A 21,308-nucleotide genomic window follows, 5' to 3' on the forward strand; every position below is an offset into this window, starting at 1 on the left:
ATTCGAGATGTGGGAGAAGCAATCAAAACAATACTCCCCTAACTCCTAGTGTTGCATTTGATGGAGCTAAGTCCTTGGGAATATTGTTCCAGCAGGGTTGTATGGAGCTCACTCGGCCAAGTCTTGAGACTTGTCTTGGCCATGCCCATGACAAAATCTCACTTCCCATGATGACAAGACCATACGCATGCATGCGAGGGGTTTAGTGAAGCTCAATAAAAATAAAACAACTCGGTATATAAAAGATGAAGCAATGAATACAACTCAGAGACGACAAAATAAAAGATAAAGCTCAGGAAGGAGAGTCCTTTACGAGTGTATAAGTCAAAATAAAATGCGGAAGTAAAAAGGGCGAGGGAAAAATAAAATCAAGTGTCGATCTGGTCCTCAAAGCTCTCTGCTGCTGCTACTACTACTGCGATGAGTACATGGTGGGTCAACTTGTCTTTGGAATAGGGGATGGAGGTCGCGGAGATGCTGAGGGGCACGATAAGTCCTCGACCACGGAGGACAAAATAATGAGCGATGTTTTTGCTCTAAGATGCTACTTGTAATGTGTCAAAAGCGTGCCACGAACTCACGTATCTTTATGCGGCACCTGCTGGCCCTAATATCGGCAATCTCACCTCGGGGCCTACTGCCTACCTCTGTATCACACACACAGTGACTCTCGGGCCTCTCAAAGCGATCCACAGGCTCGAGATGGTGACATGCGCCCGCGGGGGTGGGTCCTCTATCACGGAGGTGCCTCGGGAGTCTCCATAGAGTCGTGGCGCGGGGCTCGGGGGCGAGGCTAGGAAGCCTCGACATCATCACCCTCCTCCTTGGCTATCTCTAGGGCCGGTAGAACTAGAGCATAAACCCCGTCTGCGAACCACAGCAAACCATGCCCATCAATCTCATTGTCTCCAGGGCTCGAGGGCGCGGTATGCTCGTCTTCTAGGCCCGTGAATCACGCCCGAGACCCATGCCCGAGAACTAGTCTTATGTAAGGGCAGGAAGATCGTTTCGATCTAGCATAGCGGCCACGATGTCGAATGTACTCGGAGTGTGCGAGATGGATCGGTATCGTGCATCATGAGACAAATCTGACTCTTGCCATTTCGAACACCAATGCTATTACCATGGTCATTCACCGCGCACAGCTCATGTTGGCATGTAGATATCAACACGTGGGTCGGGAAAAGTACGTGGCCTTGGACACCCCTGGCTCAAACTGGCCCTAACCACATAATGCTCTGTAAGCTCTCTATCGATTCGAGGGGCTCGGGATGTCGATGCATGGCGAGTGCTCCTCGATTACGTAAAATGCCTCCTCGTACAAGCCGGGCCTGAACTAAAAACTGAGTGATACTCAGACTATAGTGATGTCAGTGCTCACGAGACTACAGCGATGTAGCGAGGTCGCGAAGATCTCACACTTAGGATGCAATCGAGACTCGAATGACGATAGAACCTCTGGTGTATAGCTCCGGGATCTTTGGCTCTCTAATCGACAACAAGCTGCCTCCAGCCACCCACTACGAGATCCTCGACCTCATCGGCGAACTTGTCTCCCTGCGTAAAATCTCTCGGTATGCTCATGTCTAGAATCGAGTCTACTCCAGGAGCGAAGTCTCAACAAGCGCTTTCGAGCCAGAGGCTGGTGCTCGAGGAATGGTGAATCTCATGCTCTCGAACTCGGGAGACTACTCTCGCATGATCGCTTATCGGTTTGCTTCTTTGACCGAGGGTGCCATAGTTTGTAAAAATTGAAGAGGATCGATTAAACAAGTTAATTTAAACATAAGTGCGAAAATCCACTGCGGACGTGTCGAATTTTACTGCCGCCATGTGAATCAACAGGGAGGCATCAACAAGCGCACGGACCACGCCTCAAAACTCCACAAATGCACCATCATAATGCTTCTGCTTCGTTATAAACATAAATAAATATTCTAATTGAAGAAATGAAGCATTATTGACTAGTTTCATCGATGAAAATCATGAATTTCAGAAGGAAATCAAAAGATAGAGACTTACCGTCGAGTTAAAGATGAGAAAGCTTTGAAAAGCGGCCAGAAAACCAAGCAAAAATCTTTTCCAAATTGGCGATACAAGGGTCGGAAACAAAATAGGGTGCTCTCGGGACAAATGGAGGATATGAGGGTGAAGAGAAACGATAATCCTTTTAAAAGGACTAGAACCTTTTGCCGTTCTGTACATCCGCATTTGCGTCTGGAAATTATCACATGATGCATCTCCACAGGAAAAGCCTCACGAGGCGCAGACCTGCACTCACATGCTCTCGGGGAAAGCACTCACTTTGCATCTACGAATGCAAATACCGTGCATGTAGGAAATACCCACACCCATGTGCGAGCCCACGAGGATGCCGGCATACTGTGACTTCTCGGGATGGAGATAGCTCCTCTGCGAGATTCGCTGCGCATGCGGAAAGTACCTGCACGCTCGATCGCAGTTTTTCACAAGGTCGCCCCACCGAGGCCCGAGTCCACCCACTATGTGCTTTACAGATAATCTACCAATCTCTGTGAGAAATTCCCGCCCATGTGCAAATTACCCGCAGGGCGTTGCGAGAATCCATGTAGTCATTCAGGCGAGTCCACGCCCAATGCCTTCTCTAGATAGCTCGTAATGCAAATTCACGGGCATGCGGAAATTCCCTGCCCGCGTGTGTTTTTCTCTGGGCATATAGAAAATTCTACAGAGCTCTGCGAGAGAGGAATTCTTAACATGTTTACACACTAAGCACGCTAATATGCAAATTTTACCAATGAAAAACATGAAGATAGCTCAAAACGACCTTACGTCGCCAAATCACGTGAAAACAAGCGATGACAATTCAAAGCAAAATAAAATCGCAGCACAAGTATATAAAAATCAAGACACAACACTCAACACTTTATTCATGCATATCTTAAACTACTAAAACTACGAGTAAACACTATGGGTTCCCCTCCCAAGAAAGCGCTTGTTTAACGTCACTTACCTTCCACGTGCTTGTCTTAACTCAACTTGCTCTTAGATGAAAGTTGCCCTCTTACACATGAAAGCTTGGAAGCATGATGACAAAATCTCTTGAGGTAGAGGGTGAATTAGTCGGGTTTGGGACCGACCTAACAATGGTTCATCAACTTCTTGACTCACACACATCTCCAACAGCCTTGGAGTGTTTCCGGTGGCGTCTCTACTAGCCCTCTTCAATTTCTAGGCACCTTCTTCCAAGATCCCGGGGTAGATGGTAGTTCTTCCATCGAACCAAGCATCTAAAAATACAAAGTATCGCCGAAATCAAGAGAATGCCGCATGGCTTCGGTGAGAAGCTGGTGTATGGGCTTGTCATCCTCGATTCTCATTCTCATTTAGCTCTGCCGTCCGTATCAATCGGGGCTTTGGAAGTCATGAGCGTACTCCCAAGTATCAAGGGTGCGTCGCATCCTCATGACGTCTAGTACTACAAAGTTAACCCGAAAAAATGTGCTTGTCCACCTTGACAAGCACGTCTCGATGATGGCCCTCGGATGTCTCACCATTCGATCCGACGATTGCAAAGTCATAAGGTGAGGCTAGGCTCGACCCAAGCCTAGCTTTTGAAAGAAGGTGTATGGCATGAGCGTTGATCTTTTGGTCCCCGGAGTCGCCATGATGTAATTTCTTACTAGATTGCGAGCAAGATGCATCTCAAAATCTTTGAAGCATTCTCCTCCTAACTTCCTCTTGTTGGTCCAAAACAAGTCTTTCAAAATTTTGCATACTTGGGCATTTGAGCCAATGCCTCAACAAAGGAGAATATTGAAGTGGAGTTGTTTTGAGACAAACTCAAGAACTTCTTGTCTTTATTCATCACTTGGTCATTCTTGAGTCTAGAGGATAAAGAGTTCTTGGCGTAAAAGGTAGGGGTGCCACCTCTTCCTCTTTTGCTTGCTCCTCCTCGACCTCTATAACCTCCCGAGTGCGTGTTCGTTTTGAGCTTCTCACTGGGAGCTTACCCTCAACCTCACGACCACTTCTTAGTAATCATAGCTTTCACATGCTCTCCTAGGGGTTGGTCTCGGTGTTAGCCTCGATGAAAGCTTTCCTTGTGCTAGCCTTTCCGATAGGGACTTGCAATCTGCCTACTATGATTTTCAAGATTGTGCAAAAGGCTGGGTGTGGTTGTGAGTGTAACCCTCAGCCCAGTTGGAGCCTTGTATCGGATGATTGTACTGAAACTTAGTTAAGGCCTTCTCCAAATCGTTCATTGGCTCTCCAAGCACGAGCTTCGGTTCTCCATGTTTTGGAGCTTGTTGTTTCAGGAAACCAGTGGCCCTATGGCCTTTGTGCGGACCTTAGTTTGCTCCGCGAGGAGGTGGGATGACTCTTCCAACTGGATTGTAGGTATTGTTGTATGGGTTTCCTTGATTCCTCATGCCATTACCCTGATCGGCGTTCTCAACCGAAGATGCATCACCAATAGATATCAGACAGATCGGAGGTAGCATGTCACCTCCACCACACCGGTGCAAGTAATCATGGCCGTCACTCTATTCAAAGTTAGAAGATCTAACTTCTTATTCAATGATTCCATTTGAGCCATGTGCAAATAGCGCATCTATCTCATGGAGCCCGACCACCTTTTTTCTTCTCCCTAGCATTCCATTGGTATTTGTTTTAACCCCCATTTCTTAAATTAGTTGGCGGGCCTCACGGGGGTCATGCTACCTAAGGTACCTCCTAGCTCGCATCCAAGAGTTGCCTTGTACTTGGATTTAAAGCCAGTTGTAAAAGGTGCGAACAATCATTCCACTCGCGGGAATCCATGTTGCGGGCACTTCCTCGGGGAGCTCCTTAGACCTTTCCCACATCTCAAATAGAGCTCTCAATTCCAGCTGTACAAAGGATGAGATCTCATTCCTAAGCTTTTCACGGATTTTCGGGAGGGAAATATCGGCCAGAAAAGCTTCTACCATCTCCTCCCATGTGGTGTCGCGAGGCTCTAGGTAATGAGTGTACCCTGCTTGATCTACCTTCAAGGGAAAATGGGAAGGCTCTCAACATGATGGCATCATCAAAGTCGCCCGTTTATCTTGACATATCACACACCTCGAGAAGTTCTCCATATGACTTTGTTTGGATCTCATCGTGGCCACTATTCCATTTCGTGCGGATTAACGCGACACGTGGATAAATCGTGGCTTCAACTCAAAGTTACGATGTATGTCGGGGCGCACAATGCTCGGTGTGTCCCCAATCGCGAGAAGTGCAGCATAGTCCGGATAATGTCCACTTTGCTACTCATTACATTACGCCATGTTTTCCAAATTCTTCTACTTCGAAATCAACTAGATTAGACATTTCTTGAGCGAGGTTCTTTCTCTTTTTCTTCTCGATTATGCGTTCAAGCTCGGGATCTCCTTCAACAATATTGAGGCGGTTCCCTCGGGTCCTAACTTTGGGTGCACCCAAAAGAAAGAAAAAGAAATCATAGCGATAATAGAATAAGAAAATATGAAATAGAATGAATAAATGAATAGCTAAGAAAAAAACAAAAGTGCAAAAGTATTTCCTAAGCACCACTCCCACAGCAGGCGCCAAAAACTTGACATGTCAGGTATATGCGTGTAAGCCGCAAATGCAGAGTGTCGAGTAATAATCGAGATGAGTGGTATCGTATCCACGAGAGGTAGAGAATAAAGACACTTGAGTTGTTTCTTAATTAATGTGGAAGATAAATAGTGACAAGTGTGACAAAATATGAAATAATGAAAAATAAAAAAACAACAAGATAGAAGGCACAAGTAAAGGGGAAGGTAAGGCAATCGATAAAGATGGGGTACCCGAGATATTGATCCGCCTAGGACAATCGTTTCAAGTACAAGAACCCTCTATTATACTTCCTAATTAATGCAACAATGAGTCGTAAAATCCTTAATTACATGATATCAAATCTAAGGTCAACCATGCCTAACTCTATACATGTCCGGAGGAAAAGATTGAATAACCTCTCAACCTACTTTTCATAGAATTGCAATGAGCTCTAGGGAGTTCAAGTGATAAACCATATTCCTATGTATAGACCTAACACTTTGGTCGGTGAAAGATCCTAGCCACAATTAAGCCCTAGTTGCTAACATCACTTCAGCACTTCACTCCGTTACACTCGCAACTAAGCCCAAGCGGAAGGTCATCTCTTAGCCCATTCACTCTACTATGGCCGCAAAGAACTCTTTGGAGCGTGAGAGGTAGGATAGAGTCACACGCGGAGGAAGGGGATGCTCCGCTGCTTCTCGACTCACCCACTCAACCCTCTCCAATCTAGCTTTGTCTAACTCTCGATGGTGTGTCACTCACTCACAAGAGTTACCAAGAAAAACTCTCAACCCTAGTGTCACTCTAGGGGAGAATTCATACAATCAAGTCTCCAAGATTGGAACTCACAATAAATATTAATTAATTGAAAGCATAATAAAGATGTTCAATAAAAGGAATACATCCTAGGGTTCACAAATACCCAAGTACCCACTAGGGGTTTAGCTCTCCATGGAGCTAGATACAATCAATGAAATCGAATGTAAAAATAAAAGCATCCATAGAAAACCCCCTCGTCAGTCATGGCGATGGTCTTGTGGAAGTCATCTGCTAAATCGTAAGGATCCCTTTGTCGAGCCTAGGATACACCTCGCCGGGATCGGTGCCGAGAAAAAAGCTCTCCCACTAACCTTCTTCCAAGCAGTGGCGTGATGTCGAGCCATAGAACCTCTCCAAAACCCTAGCCAATACCTCTCAAGTTGGGGAAAAGATGGAGATCGCTGAAATCGGGGTGAAATCGGCTTTTTAAAAAGTGGAGTGGGAAATCCACACGCCCATATAGGCCCACATGGATTTTTCTACCTTCAGTATGGATTCTACGTTTTTCTACTTTTTCTCGGTCGTTTGTATGCGGTCTTTGCTACAATATCTTTTTGCTCGATGTTTTCTATAGTACCTACTGCTGATCTTGGCACTGAAATACTCCCAAATCTATACTTTCATCGAGAGTAGCATAAGCGGGCACCGTTTATGTCATGGATCACCTTGCTTCTTCAATAACGGACATGTTGGTGGAGATCTTGTTCTATATGCACAAAGTCTAAATGCTTGAATGTAGTGCCCTTGTACCCTATCAAATAGTTGTGCTAACTCAAGTGCAGGGAGATTGGCACACATTCCTGCATCTAGCAACCGACCTATGTCTTTGCGTTTGAACCTTTAGCAAGATTTCCTCAAAATTAGTGCATTCGACCCACATTTGCTTCTTTCTCTCATAAATCGGCCTCCACAACCCTACATGCATAAAAGTAACATAAATACACCCATATTAGCGTTAAAACCCGAGAAAAGTAATGCTCAACACAAGAAAAGAACACTTCATATTCTTATCGCTCAAGCACTTATCAAAAATCCCTTTCTCAATCATGCCAATGAAGAATCACAGGAGAAGACCTAAGGAAGCTTCTATGTAAGCCGCCAATGTAGGCTTGACGGCTACTACCTCTAATCCCCTTGAATGCGGATCCAAATTTTCCTTCAAATAGCCCCTTGTGTTAGAACCAGCTCACTGTCGCTATAGACAACCCACTACAGTATCAACATCATTCTTGTAGTGGCATGTTATCGTATCGACTGTTATTGTACCATCCTAATCTTTCGTAGCATTTTAGAATCTTCCTGACCTTCTATTTTTCTTCTTTTTCTTTCTTCTTCTCATTTGTTTCTCATTTGGCACGCCCTCAGCGTGAGAAGAAATTTTTTGGTGAATTAAAGCATCCATTCTCATCCTCTTGAATGCGGTTAGGCTTCGATCTAAGGTTTTTCTTTCATATTTCTCTCGTATTTCATTGTTTTTGGAAATCTTCAAAAACCTAGAAATACATCATGGTTTAGGTTGATTTTAGGCTCAAATTGAAGCCAAGGTCTTTGTAATTCATTTGTATAAATGTTTGTAAAGAAATTTCTTAGTTAGGTGCTGTAAATCGGGAGAAAACCTTTGTTTTAGAGCCGGTTTTACTGTGGCAATTTCTTTCTTACTATAGCAATCCTGTGTTTACTGTAGCACTAACAAGATTTACTTGTTTCTTTGATTTCTTTAAATTAGAGTGAAGCTCTAACCCTTAGGAATTCATTAGTAACCCTTAGACCTAGCTTTGAGCCAACCCTAGGATTGATTTTGAGTTGTTTAGTAGAAGAAACCTAGGGATTCTTTGCTTGGATTTTTTTACTAATCTTTGATGTTGTTTGTTGTGACTGGTAAGGAGATGAAGCGTTAGCTGGAGGCAAACAGATTAGCGAGGGATTAGCTTGTGAGGAAGAGGAATCATTAATTTAGTGAGTGGGATTATTAAGCATGACTCTATTAGAAATTACCAATATTTATATGCTTATATATTCTATCTTGCTTAATGAGTTTCTGTGGATTATTATTATTGCTTTTTAGAAGTTTTAACCCTGGAAGGAGTTTATTGCTTGGTTTATTTTAATGCAAATTTATGTTCAAAAGGAAAAGAATTCCCGTGTTGTTTCTTATGTTAGATTATGTAAATTGATTTTGTATTAAAAAGCTTGAGTTTTGCTTATGCTTTTATCACTTCCTTATGGAAATGGCTGAGGTATTGTTGTTATTAGTTATTGTGTTCGCTATTGTACTCTATGTGGAGTTGTGCGTATTGTTGAGTTTGTATGGTGATACCCTACTGTAGTAGACAGTCTCCACAGCCAGCCTTTTGAGGTGGTGTGGTAGACCGGCTGATTACTACAAGGGCCAGTTCAGGTGGGAGTGTAGAGTCCTAACTGGATATTCATTGGGTAGCCGTTGTCACCATGTGGTGAACCGCTGATGGGTCAACGTCAAGGGCATGAGTACTTTGATGGCTCTAAACCTAGCTGCGGCCGTGGTGAAGGTTTAGGGAGGTTTCTAGACCACTTTATGCTGGGTTAGTGTTGGGTGTTGTTTTATTCTGGGTTGAGATTTATTCCAATTGTTTCTTTTATAGTGTCATCTTAAATTTGTGGTGAGCGGGCGAAGCCAGCTGTTGCTCTTAGGAGTGCAGTCTCCCATAAATTTGATTTGACACTAGTATTATATTTACTTATTGTGAAACTCATGTTATTTGCTTTGTTATATTTATAATTGGAACTATTTTGATTTACATGCTTATTGTGGAAACTTTGCTTCATAATTAGCTTAATTCCATAATTTGGAACTCCATATTTAGTATTTTTACACTTTGATATTCTAAAACCCTAATTGAGGTAGAATTCCTTGTTATTCTATCTTTCTTACTATTTTGTATTAAAGTTTGCTATTATATGTATTCATTCTCTAAACTAGTTATTTTTATTTGTAAAGTATTATATTTGGAGATTTATGGCATTATTGTGGTATATTTCTATTAGAGTTGTGCTAACCTCCCTCAGCTAAAGCAGCGCTGAGTTGCTCACTCCTCTTCCCTCTTCCCAGTCTTTTGTAGGTAGTGAGTGCAGCTGTGTGGCAATATGCTGAGCATTTGCTAGTGTTCTATCTTTTGTGTATCTTTTCAATTCGTGTGTGTTTATTTTTGTCATGGATAGGTTGTTTGACTTATGGATCCACTAGGGGGTAGTAAACCTTGTCACATGGTTTTGTATCTAAACAACTCTTAAACCTTTAATGTATCAATTGTGTGTTGTTGGTGTTATTGCTTCCTTGTGCGTTTGTGAACCCTTCTAATTCTGTTTATTATTGTGGTTGTTATTGTTCCTACTTCCGCTATGTATTAGTGTACTTTTATATCTTATACCAGTATAAATATAATTGTTTCCATGTTGTTGGTTAGCCTTGCGTTGCCCCGAGGGTTGAGTGGCGGAGTATCCCTCCACAGGTCGGGGCGTGACACCTTTGGAGATTCGTCTCCTTTCTTCCCTAACTACGCCTCCAAAAATCCCCCAAAAGAAAATCCAAGAATGCTCTAAAAATCGTCATCAGATCTATTTATACCCGACTGCTTACAGGCTACTTATGGGGCGTTTAGATGGATCATTGACTCCCAAGGATTGGTAATGGGACTCCTTACACAACTGTTATCACATGTTTGTTTGGGTGCAATGGAATGGGCCAAGAATTTTTAAGTCCAACAGTAGAGGAGTCCCATTGATGCCAAATTTGGGGGTAGTCTGATTCATGTGGGGGTAGATTTACCTTTTTGGCCATCATTTAAATTTGGTTTTTCCTTTTCACCCAAATGCGCTAGCACTGTTCTTCTCAGCTAGCAATCCCCTTGCCTCTCCCGTGACGCCGAGCTTCAAGGACAAGACGACAGCCGTCGGCAATCTCTTCCAACCCTTTCGTCACGATCTCTCTAGGGAAAGCTTATCGTCGTGTCTCTCATCTCATCTTCTCGGAAAGTACGAGGGCATTTGGTGTTCTTCCTTTGTGTGATAATTACTGGTAGGATTTTCATTCTAATTTTACAATTGATGGATGCATGTGTGTTTGTCTCAAAAAGATTGTGTTTATTTCAATAGTTATCTATAGTTACTCATTAATTCATTATCCAATACAATAATTATTAAAGTTAATTGTTTAATTTAACTTAGTAGTTATTATAATTTAAATTAATAATTATTATTATTTAAATTATTTATAATTCAATTATATAAATTATAACAAATTAATAATTATATGTATACAATAATTATCTATGGTTACTTATTAATTTATTATCTTATACAATAATTTTTAAAGTTAATTGTTTAATTTAACTTAATAGTTATAATTATTTAAATTAATAATAATTATTATTTAAAATTATTTCTAATTCAATTATATAATATAACGAATTAATAATTATTCTACGATAATTGTTTAATTTATCTTATGCTTATACGATAATTATCTATAGTTACTTATTAATTCATTATCTTATACAATACTTACAACCATTAATTAACTAAAGGGCATATAAGTAATTTAAACAGCTTCTCTCTCATACTTTTCCCTATTCCCAATACACATTCCTTCAAACCAAACATTGTTTTCCCATTCCCTCTTTCTCATTCGCCCTACTTCCATTCCCCCCATTCTCATTCCCCATTCCCATTCCGTGATCCAAACGCCCCCTTACAAGCGTAAGGACATGGCCCTAAGGGAGTTAAAGAAGATAGCCACAAGCCTTATAGGACCACTTACAGCCGTAAGTCACATCCATAAAGTCTTCTATTTGTGTTACAGCCCAGCTTACAGTCATAAGCTCTAGACCGTAAACTTCACTATATTGCTACTTGTGACTACCCTTACGTGCATATGATGTGGTCGTAAGCTCCTCTGGATGATCCTTCAGGCATAAGCCTTGCCCATAAAGTACTCTGAATTGAATATGAATCCCTCTTACTATCATAAGCATGCCCGCAAGGTTCTCTGGAATTCACTTACAGCCGTAAGGTTGGCCGTAAGCTGCCTGTAAGCCACCGAGTTTGCCTTGTCCTTGTTCAGTGATGCTGAGAGAGATCCAACTTCATTGTTTGAGGTCTAAAATGTTTCTTCTGTCTCTCTCTCTCATCTTGATGTGGTGTCCTAAGCCTGAGAACATAAAACACATTAGATTTAGCATCAGATTCCACAATATGGTTCTTATACATGTCGAATAGTGTACAAAATGATATGAAATATATGAGCATTGTACACTCATCAACTAGCCGATCATCTTGCAACCCTACTATCTCCTCCTCCTTCTTGGGTTCTTTCCTCCCACTTTTTCCCTATCTCTTCACATCTTCCCTTTTTTCCTTCTGACACTCTCTCACTTAGTTTTTCATTAGCTTGGCAAAATGTCCACTTTGCCCTCAAGTGGACACCACTGTTGATGTAGCTTTTTTCCATTAAGTATTGGGTTGAACCCAATTTTTATTATTCTAGCTAACAAATGGGTCAAACTCAACAAACCTTCCCCTCTCGCTCTATTTGGGAGGCTCAAACAAGCATGCCCTTTGCCTATAAAGCTTCAAGCTTCTCTTTAGAGCAAGATCTTACGCTTGTACAGATCACTTGTACTTAAGTGTCTTCTTGCCCTTTGGCACCTTCACCATGTCATAGGTGTGGTTCTCACTGAAAGGATTTCATCTCTTCTTGCATGGCTCTCGCACCACTCTTGCTTCTTTTCATGTATCTTAGCTTCTTGGTAGGTTTTTTGATCTCCGCCGTTACTAAGCATGACAGACTCCTTAGCACCGCATCTACTAGAAGGACAACGATTTATAGTAGGCCATCTCAACTTAGGCTTTACTAATGATGTTGATGATGCTTGTTGTTCTTCAATTGGTTCCCAGAACATCACCTGAATGAGTTTGTCCTGCCCTTAAACTAGCTCTACACCATCGGTTGGATAGGCTTATGTTGGCCCATTAACTAGCTCTACTTCATCGATTAAATGGGCTAATTTGGGCCCCTTAATTGGCTTTTAATCATCAATTAGATGGGCTAGTTCTTTGACTATCTCATCACCATCTTCTTGGGCATCTCCCCTTGACTTGCACACATGTGGGTGGTAAAGCGGAATTTTGACCCAGGCGCCATAGTCTTGCCTAACCATTCAGGAGGACGATATTAGTTATGGAAGGAAAGAAGGGAGTTGGCTGATAAAGATGGACAATAATGATCACGTAATATCAATTTTTTGGCCTCGTCATAGAAAGCGGCTTCCAACTGCTCGGAAATTCTCAGCTATATGGGGGACTTGGATGGTGAGCAAAAACAATTGATGAAGAACAAGGCAAGAAGACCCTCTCAATGAGCCAAGGAAGGATGCCATGGAGCAATAGGACTAGAGCTATAGAGATTGGATCTTGACCACCGGCATACAATCATTACTCGTACTCCAAGAAATGTGCTCTCACTTAAAAATTTGAACTCTCAATGTTTGTGAAAATTATAATAGAGACCGAGATATTAATAGATCACTTAGTCGTTGGTTATGATGTTTAGACCACTTGTGTGGAAGTTTGTGAACTTTTTACCAGAATTTTTCTAGCTTGTGGGTGATGTTTAGAGTAATGGTAATATAAATGGCGAAATGCTGGAAGTAGTGTTGTGAAGTATATATATATATATATATATATATATCAGTATCAACGACTTAAAATTGATATGACGTATCATCCATAAAAGGCATACGTTGATGCCTTCATTGGAATATATATATATATATATCAAATTTTTAAATCAGATGCAAAACATAATTAAATAATTTTTCAGATAAATAAATAGAAACGAATATCGAGGTAAAATCAAAGGAAAAAGAATTCAACTTAAATTTGTTAGCCAAGCAATGGTCTAATGTATTACGGGAGTGTTTCAGTGAGCATAGGGGAATATGCCGAAATATGTTTTATATTTTAATATATCAAGAGCATCGTCTATGTTGAGTGTTGAAATATACATTTGATATTTGAATATATGATGAGAGTCAACATTTGGAAAATTCTCCATGTTTGATAATTTTATTATAAAAATGTTATATTTATATATATAAATCTATATAAATATCATTCTAAAATCAAATATATGCAAAGGTATGTTATATTTATTTATTTATTTCTCTACTTCACCAATGATTCTATTACGAGATAAACCATAAATTTTCATGTGTGTTCCTTAATGCTTATAACAAGAGTTGGAAAAAGAAATTATGTTTTTCCAAACTATTCACATATAATGAACTTACCATATGATGGAATTCTCAAGTGATTGTCTAGGAAAAAAATTGTCACATAAGTTAATGTTTTTTTTCCAAGTATATATATTATATACATCAAGCATGCTTGAACTATATATAATTTAATCTTAAAACAAGAGTTTATTAAAGCATGGTGAACTTATTATATGGTTCATTGAGATCATGTAAGAATCTAAGATAATAGTTCAACATTCATCCCGACAGAAGTTGTTGCGAGGGCTGGCCTTGAAGTAGATGCAACCACAACACTTCTTTGTCACAAGGAGCCGGGCATGCTGTTTCCAATCAAAACCACACACTCAGAAATATTAGCAAATAGCAATCATATATATATATTAGTATGAGTTTTATGCAGATGTGCTTAGTTTTCTAATATTTGTGGAGGTGTGAAGATATCTGTTAGAACACTATCTAACAGTTGTTATGTGTAAAAGTGATGTGCAGCTATTACTGTGAGTTAGATATTATTAAATTCTATTTGATACGAGACAATGGTAATTGAATGAAAATCGACTGCTATTGTAGGGACGCCTTTAGATTTCACGTTCCTACATGATGCTGTCTATAGACTATATATATGTGACACGTCCGAATATGCGTGCGTAAACCCCAAGTGTACGGGTGTCGAAGTAATAATTACCCGGTGAGTCGGGTAATCGAATCCGAGGGACGGAAGTACTAGTAATAACCACTTCTCAATTATCTAGTCGGAATCGGGTTAATATAATGGAGTGAACTAATTGCAAACAAAGCAAACAAGTATGCAAGAAATAAAGTAGAAGAGTCTCAATCACTAAGGATGAGGGTATTCGGGACAATGATCCCCCTAAGATCTTCTTTAAAGCTCAAGATTCACTAAATGCTCTAGAATCGAGTCTAATGAGTCGAGGTAGTCCAACGATAACCAATCCTTGTCTCCAAGCAAAAGGCACTAGTCCCCTACAAGGTCCCGGTGGAGAAATCGACCAATCTCAACACTTCACACCCCATATGACCGCAATATGCTCTAAGGAAACCTAAGAGTGAAACCGATTCCTAAATGTAGATCCAACCCTAATTCCCGGCGAAGGATCCTAACCCCCTACAAGGTCCCGGCGGAGAAATCGAGCAATCTCATGCCTCACACCAAATATGGTTGCAAAGAGAATATGGAATACGGAGATAGGAAACACTCAATCGAAAGGGAAAGGGGACACTCCTCCATCTCAAGGCTCACCCTCTCAACCCTCTTTAATCTTGGAAATCTAACTCTAATGGAGACCTCACACATTAAAAGTATTAAATCATGCAATGTAAAATCAACCACAAGGATTAACAACACTAGCAAGCAATTAAATCACAAGATTAAAACTCAAGACAACTCGGATTAACTAGAAACATTAAGAGAATCAATCCAAAAAAATATAAATCTTAGGGTTCACATGCCCAAATACCTACTAGGGTTTAGCCCTCCATGGGCCTAGTTACAAAACAATAATGAATACAATGAAAAAGCAATAAAACCCATAGAAAAACCCCTCGAATTGCGCGGATTGGCCTTGATTGGTAGTTCTACGTCTTGAAGGATTCCTCTCCGAAGCTAGGTTGCCAATGGCTCCCCAAAAATGCTATGGCGTCGAAGGAATCTATCAAAGTTGGTGAAGAACTCCCTATTAATCGACGAAGACCTTCTCCTCAAACCCTAGCCGTCTCTCTCTCAATGTCTATGCTCAAAGCTCCACAAAAAGTCCCTTTAGAATCGGCCAAAAGGTGTATTTATAGCCTCACAGCGCATGCATCACGTGCCCTCACGTGCCCCCCAGCGCTGGCTGCGGGATTTTCCACGCCCAGCGTGGGCTGCGAGAATCGGCTACGATGAATTCCGCTACAGTAATTCTGCTACACAACGATAAACATTCTCCTCTTAAGGCCACACGATCGGGCCACGATCATATGGTGAGGCTATCTGGCTTTTCCTTCATCAATGCGTCTTGAAAGGTCTTGAAATCTTTACAAAGAGGAGGAATGTGGAGACATGGCTGCCTTTGTGCCCTTCCATTAATAACTTGGCTTGCAAAAACTATGGAAGTTGGCACACATCTCCTCATACACGAACTCCTCTTGTGTCTTCCAACTTGATTTGTACAAGAACTCCCAATATTATGCCATAATAGCCTATCTTCGCTCCCTTTTTGAAATCCCAATGCCTTCACAACCTATATGCATAAAAGAACACCCAATACACAAAATGAGACATAAACCGTATAAAAATATGATGCTCAATGTATGTAAAACATGCATAAAAACATGTTCACTCAAGCACTTATCAATATGTATAAATTACAACTTCTCAATTTTTGTGGCATGTCTATCTTATGAAATGCTAAGTAAATGAGGATAATTTGGAGATCATTATACATGTCATTTTTTATATTTGCAAAGAATATATTCCTTTCGGTATTTTTACTTATTTATTTTAATTAATTTAAATAAATTAAGAAAATCAGTTAAATTTAGTTGTGTCACGCTCCAAATCCAGCCCGACAACGGGCAAACGACCGTGCACCCACAAAGCAAAAAAACCATGCGAGGCATACAAGGCCTAAAAAAACTTGACTCAAACCAAAAATACAATCTAACAAAGCCATGAATTACGAGATAACAAAAATACAACAAGTTCCAAATACCAAGGACTACAACAAGATAGAAATTACAACTCAAGTACATTGGGGGAAAGATACTTGACGGCCTGCTAAATTACAACCCAGGACTTTCTCATGATCTGAAAAGAATTAAGAATAACTTTGTGTTTGACAACCTAATAAGCAATCCACTAAAATATTTAGGGATCATACAGAGTTTAAAATTCCAATTCCAATATCAAGTAAACAAAACTTGTACATATGTGTGTAAAAGTAGAACATAAATCACATGTATCGAATGTCAGAGAGCAATAAATATTACCAAAAACAAGTTTTGCATCCATAATGCTTAACAGAAACATAGCTTAAAAAAATAGTACTTCAAAAACATCTAGATTTCATATGAATCTATATTAGAGTGAAAATAATTATCAAATAAATTCTTCATAACAAAATAATTTGACAAAAGATACAGATTCCGAGCGTAACAGTTTTCCCAAAATTATATGTCTCCCAAACTTACTAAGGTCAATTGTTTCACCTCGGTGGCAACCGAGTCAGAATATTGAAGTCCATTTGTTTTCCCTCGGTGGCCTGAGTCAAAAACCGTGATAATTTCACCAACTGCCCAGTGCAGAACTATAGTTTCAATTCACAAAATTCATGTTGAGATGGTTAATGTTGACCCCCATTGACCGGATCAATGCATAACTTATTTGGAGACTAAAAAAATGTTTATAACAAAAATAAAGTTTGGCATAAGTGTCAAAAAAAGCAGTATTTTTCATAAAAACTAGATTGTCAAAACTTGCCAACAAAAAAATATTGTTGAGTTATCAAACTAAAAATAACATAATATAACAAATTTATAATATCAAACTCTTCCAAAAATTCTCATTTGAGTAAAAGATACTATAACTTAGCAAATAATTTGTCACGTACGACTCGCGAGCCCGACACATAACATACCGCCCACAACAACCCAAAGGGATGGAAAAACTTTGCCTTAACCTTGGATTATCGTAAGACTAACATGTTTCCTGTACACAATGTACAATAACAACGAGGGAAATACAACAACACACAAGATCACACAAGAAGATGGATAGACATGGCATCAAAGCAAACCCTAAGTATGGTTTCTCATACAACATTCTAGACAACACCAAACACAAGGGGCTTTCAAAGAAAATAAATAAAAACATACAAGTCAACAAATGTACTAATGGACCCCATAATAATACATGTCATGGACTGAAAATAAACCTACAAAGGACTCCAAGAAAATGCACTGATATAGACTCTTGCTAAGCACCACTTGTCGCTACCGCTACATGTACTATCACCTGGGAAGAGGAAAAAGGGAAGGGGGTAAGTAACTGGGTTACTCAATGAATGGATTATTACGGATTTATAAAGTCACATGTTTCATAAAGAAATATAGATAATAAGAATAAAAATGTTCTAAACGTTTACCAATACACAGAAATGTGAAAATAGCAAGTATAGAGTAATACTCATATTCGTAAAGAATAATGTACACTAGTGATAGCAATTTTACAACATAAGTTGATAAAAGCAAGGTTTCATCTCAAATAAACATTATTTTCCCAACAACTCATGAAATCAATGTTATGCCAAAAACATGGATAGTATACAAGTTTTAATAACTCTAACACGTAAAATGCTTCATCAAAACAATAATCCAAAGTTATACCGAATACCACATTTCAGAGTTTCTTTGCATGAAAACACCAAATTTTCAAAACATGAAATCGACATCTCAATCATCAAGTGATGGTCTAAAAACCTCTCTAAACACTAGCCGTGACTGCGACTAAGTTCAGAGCGGTCAAGGCCCTCATGCCTTTGAAGTTGACCCACCAGGAATCCGTGTGGTGACTTCGGATTCCTGATGTATATCCAACCATGCTTCTACGCGCCACTTGAATTGGATAGTAAACTTGGGTCTTCACACCACCTGCAAGCTGGCCGTAAGGACCGCCCATTGCAACAAGGAAGGGTTCCGCCCTGTCACCATCAAAACCAAAGTACTAACCGAAGGCCCAATATATGTAATTCATCATAATGAGCTAAAATCTCAACAAGATTTTATAAATTTTTTCACATAAACAAACCCAACTCTGAGAGTGAGTAATTTGGACAAATCAACTCAAGTAAGTAAAAGTTTCATCATAAAACAATACTTTCTTTTTTTTTCTCAAAGACAAACATCATTTGCATTCAACCTTTGAATATGCATTTTCAAAAAAACAAGCTTTTTCAAACACAAGTAATGCATACTTGCAAACATTTTAATAAACTCATTTAATATCAAAGTGATGATTTCAAGATTCATAAACAATGTTCAAGAAACTTTTAACAATATAAACTATCATTTGAAATAAATGAAAACCAAATATAATAAACTCATGCATGATATTACAGTCAATGAAATCAACAATCCCACTCACAAACTTAGTGAGTCACCCAACTCTGGTGTTAATTCTGCACCGGTCCTTTACCCTTGGTCGATGCCTCACCTTCTAAAACAAACCAAAATTAACAATGGATCAAAACCATATAACACTCAACACAAGGATGAGGAAAACTCTTCAAGATGGAAAGCATGCATCTAGGGCTTACTAAGCACCTCCTCTCAAAGATTTTACAAAGGTTCTATCTCTTAAACACTCAAGGCCAAAGAGAATGGCAAAGAAACCATAGATGGGTTTGGTACTACAGTAACCCCTAGTTTTGAAGATGAAGAAACCTCTCTCAATCTTCATCAAAATGGAAAGAATACAACCATACAAGTTTTCCACACTCAACATCCATCTAATCTCTAGTATTCCCACCATTCTCACCCCAAAGATTCATCAAAAAGGAAGAAAGAGGAGAATGGTAGACTTTTACCTTCAAGCTCCCAAGAAACAAGAGGAGAAGAAGATGATCGGACCTCTCCAAGCTTTCTTCTTGATCTTGAGGCAAGAGATGGGGGAGTTTGGGGAGAAGAGAATGAGATTTAGAGGAGGAGATGTGTGGAAAGGAATAGTGCATGAAAGGGGATGAAGAGCTCAAGGAAAAGGGGCTTTTTAAAGTCCTAAGGTCGGGGTCCTTGCGGCCATCCTTGCGCCCGGAAGGCTCCCAGAAAAATCCATACGAGCATCCATGCAAGTGCATGGCTGCCCGTATGGCTTATAGCCTTGCCCCATGCAGGCATCCATGCGCCCGCATGGTTGCCCACATGACTTACAGCTATGCTCTATGCTCCTTTTGGATTCCTACACCCATATAACCTCCAAAATGACCCCCAACTTGGGTCCCTAACACAAGGCAATACTCATGAGAACACCCACACAAGAGATACGCGAGAGAACAGGTCAAAAACAAGGTATGGAAATAGGAAAAAAAAAAGGTCAGAATACCACATAATCAAAAGAATTTCATGATCCCACATTTATATAGAAACTTTGCTAATTGTTTCAAGATAAAAAGGAATGGATAAATAAATTAATTAATTAATTAACTAAATTTTTTTATAATAAAAAAATAATCAATAATTTATATGTGGAATACTTAGCTGGAGATCTCCAAACTCTAACTCCCACTCAAAGACAAGATCAATCCTTCTCGAACAACCGTAAAAGCATAATCACAATTTAATAGTTCAAAACAATAAATTAACACAAACCAAAATATGGACCATAACCCATGCCAAAATACAAAAATTCATTTTCTACTCTATCTAGCACTAAACATCGAATTATAATAGAATTCTAAAAGTACTAGATATAGCCATGAAAGTCAAAGAGGGACCAAAACTGCAATGATCAACTCACGCAACTCTTCAAATATAACTCCAACATTATTTTACAACTAAGCATCAGACAAGGTTTTACACACTAAATTGAAACCAAACCTATAAGCATCAAGGAAAACACTAACAATAAACATGAGTCTAGAGAGAAGGTCCTATAGCAAAAATTTACTCAAGATAAGGTAACTCATAATTTCAAAGTAAAAGCAAATGTCATTGAAAAGTAAGAAAAACATATATACCTATATTAGCATATAGGTAGATGTATCTAACGCTTAAAAGTTTAAGAACAAATATACTTAGCAAAAATTAAAAATGGTAATTTCAACAATGGCCAACTAGCCAAAACAACACATAAAGATCCAATCAAAGGAAGCAACAACCAAAATATAACTAACAAGAAATCAAGATTTGCACAAAACCACTTTTACAAGAAAGGATTTCAAACAATAGACCCCTTGTAGTACACTTACTATTATAAGGCTTTTAGAACCAACACAAAGCAAGGCAACAATCACCAAGTATAAGCACAAATGTTAACCTTCAAACAACACATCCAACAACAAGATTACTTAGCCATACAATAGCCATAAATCAAGTTTGAAGGACATTGACATTTTAACAAGCACCTTGTGTGCATCCTCAAATCTAAACAATTAGACAACAAATATCACATGCTATCAAGTAATATGATGAGTATACAACATGCATGTACTTTATATCACTTTGTAAACTCATTCGGCGTGTATTAGAACTATATTGTGGAATTCAATGCTAAATCTAGTGTGTTTTACATTCTCAGGCTTAGGACAGCACTTCAAGATGAGAGAGAGCCAAAAGTACCATTCCATACCTTAACGGAAGAAGTTGGAGATCTCTCGATATCATTTGAATAAGGACAAGGCAAACTGTGTGACTTACGGGAGGCTTATGGGCGGCTTACGATCAACCTTACCGCCATAAGTAGTAACTAGAGAACCTTGCGGGCATGCTTATGCCCGTAAGGAGAAATTCAGAGCCACATCAAAGAACCTTATGGGTAAAGTTTACGCCCGTAAGAATGCCAGTAAGGACCATCAAGAGGAGTTTAGGACCACAACATACTCCTGTAAGGGTAGTAGTAAGAAGCAACACAGTGAC

The 21,308-nt window shown here is 39.5% G+C and overlaps 1 non-coding gene across 1 annotated transcript; it reads left to right on the plus strand.

The window, feature by feature from the left end:
• Positions 1-4,796: 4,796 nt before the first annotated feature.
• LOC120264128 lies at positions 4,797-4,904 on the plus strand. Its single transcript, XR_005537304.1, has one exon. It is a non-coding gene; the product is annotated as a small nucleolar RNA R71 (small nucleolar RNA).
• Positions 4,905-21,308: the final 16,404 nt, after the last annotated feature.

Source organism: Dioscorea cayenensis, chromosome 6 (assembly GCF_009730915.1).
Source record: "Dioscorea cayenensis subsp. rotundata cultivar TDr96_F1 chromosome 6, TDr96_F1_v2_PseudoChromosome.rev07_lg8_w22 25.fasta, whole genome shotgun sequence".
Taxonomy (NCBI): Eukaryota; Viridiplantae; Streptophyta; class Magnoliopsida; order Dioscoreales; family Dioscoreaceae; genus Dioscorea; species Dioscorea cayenensis.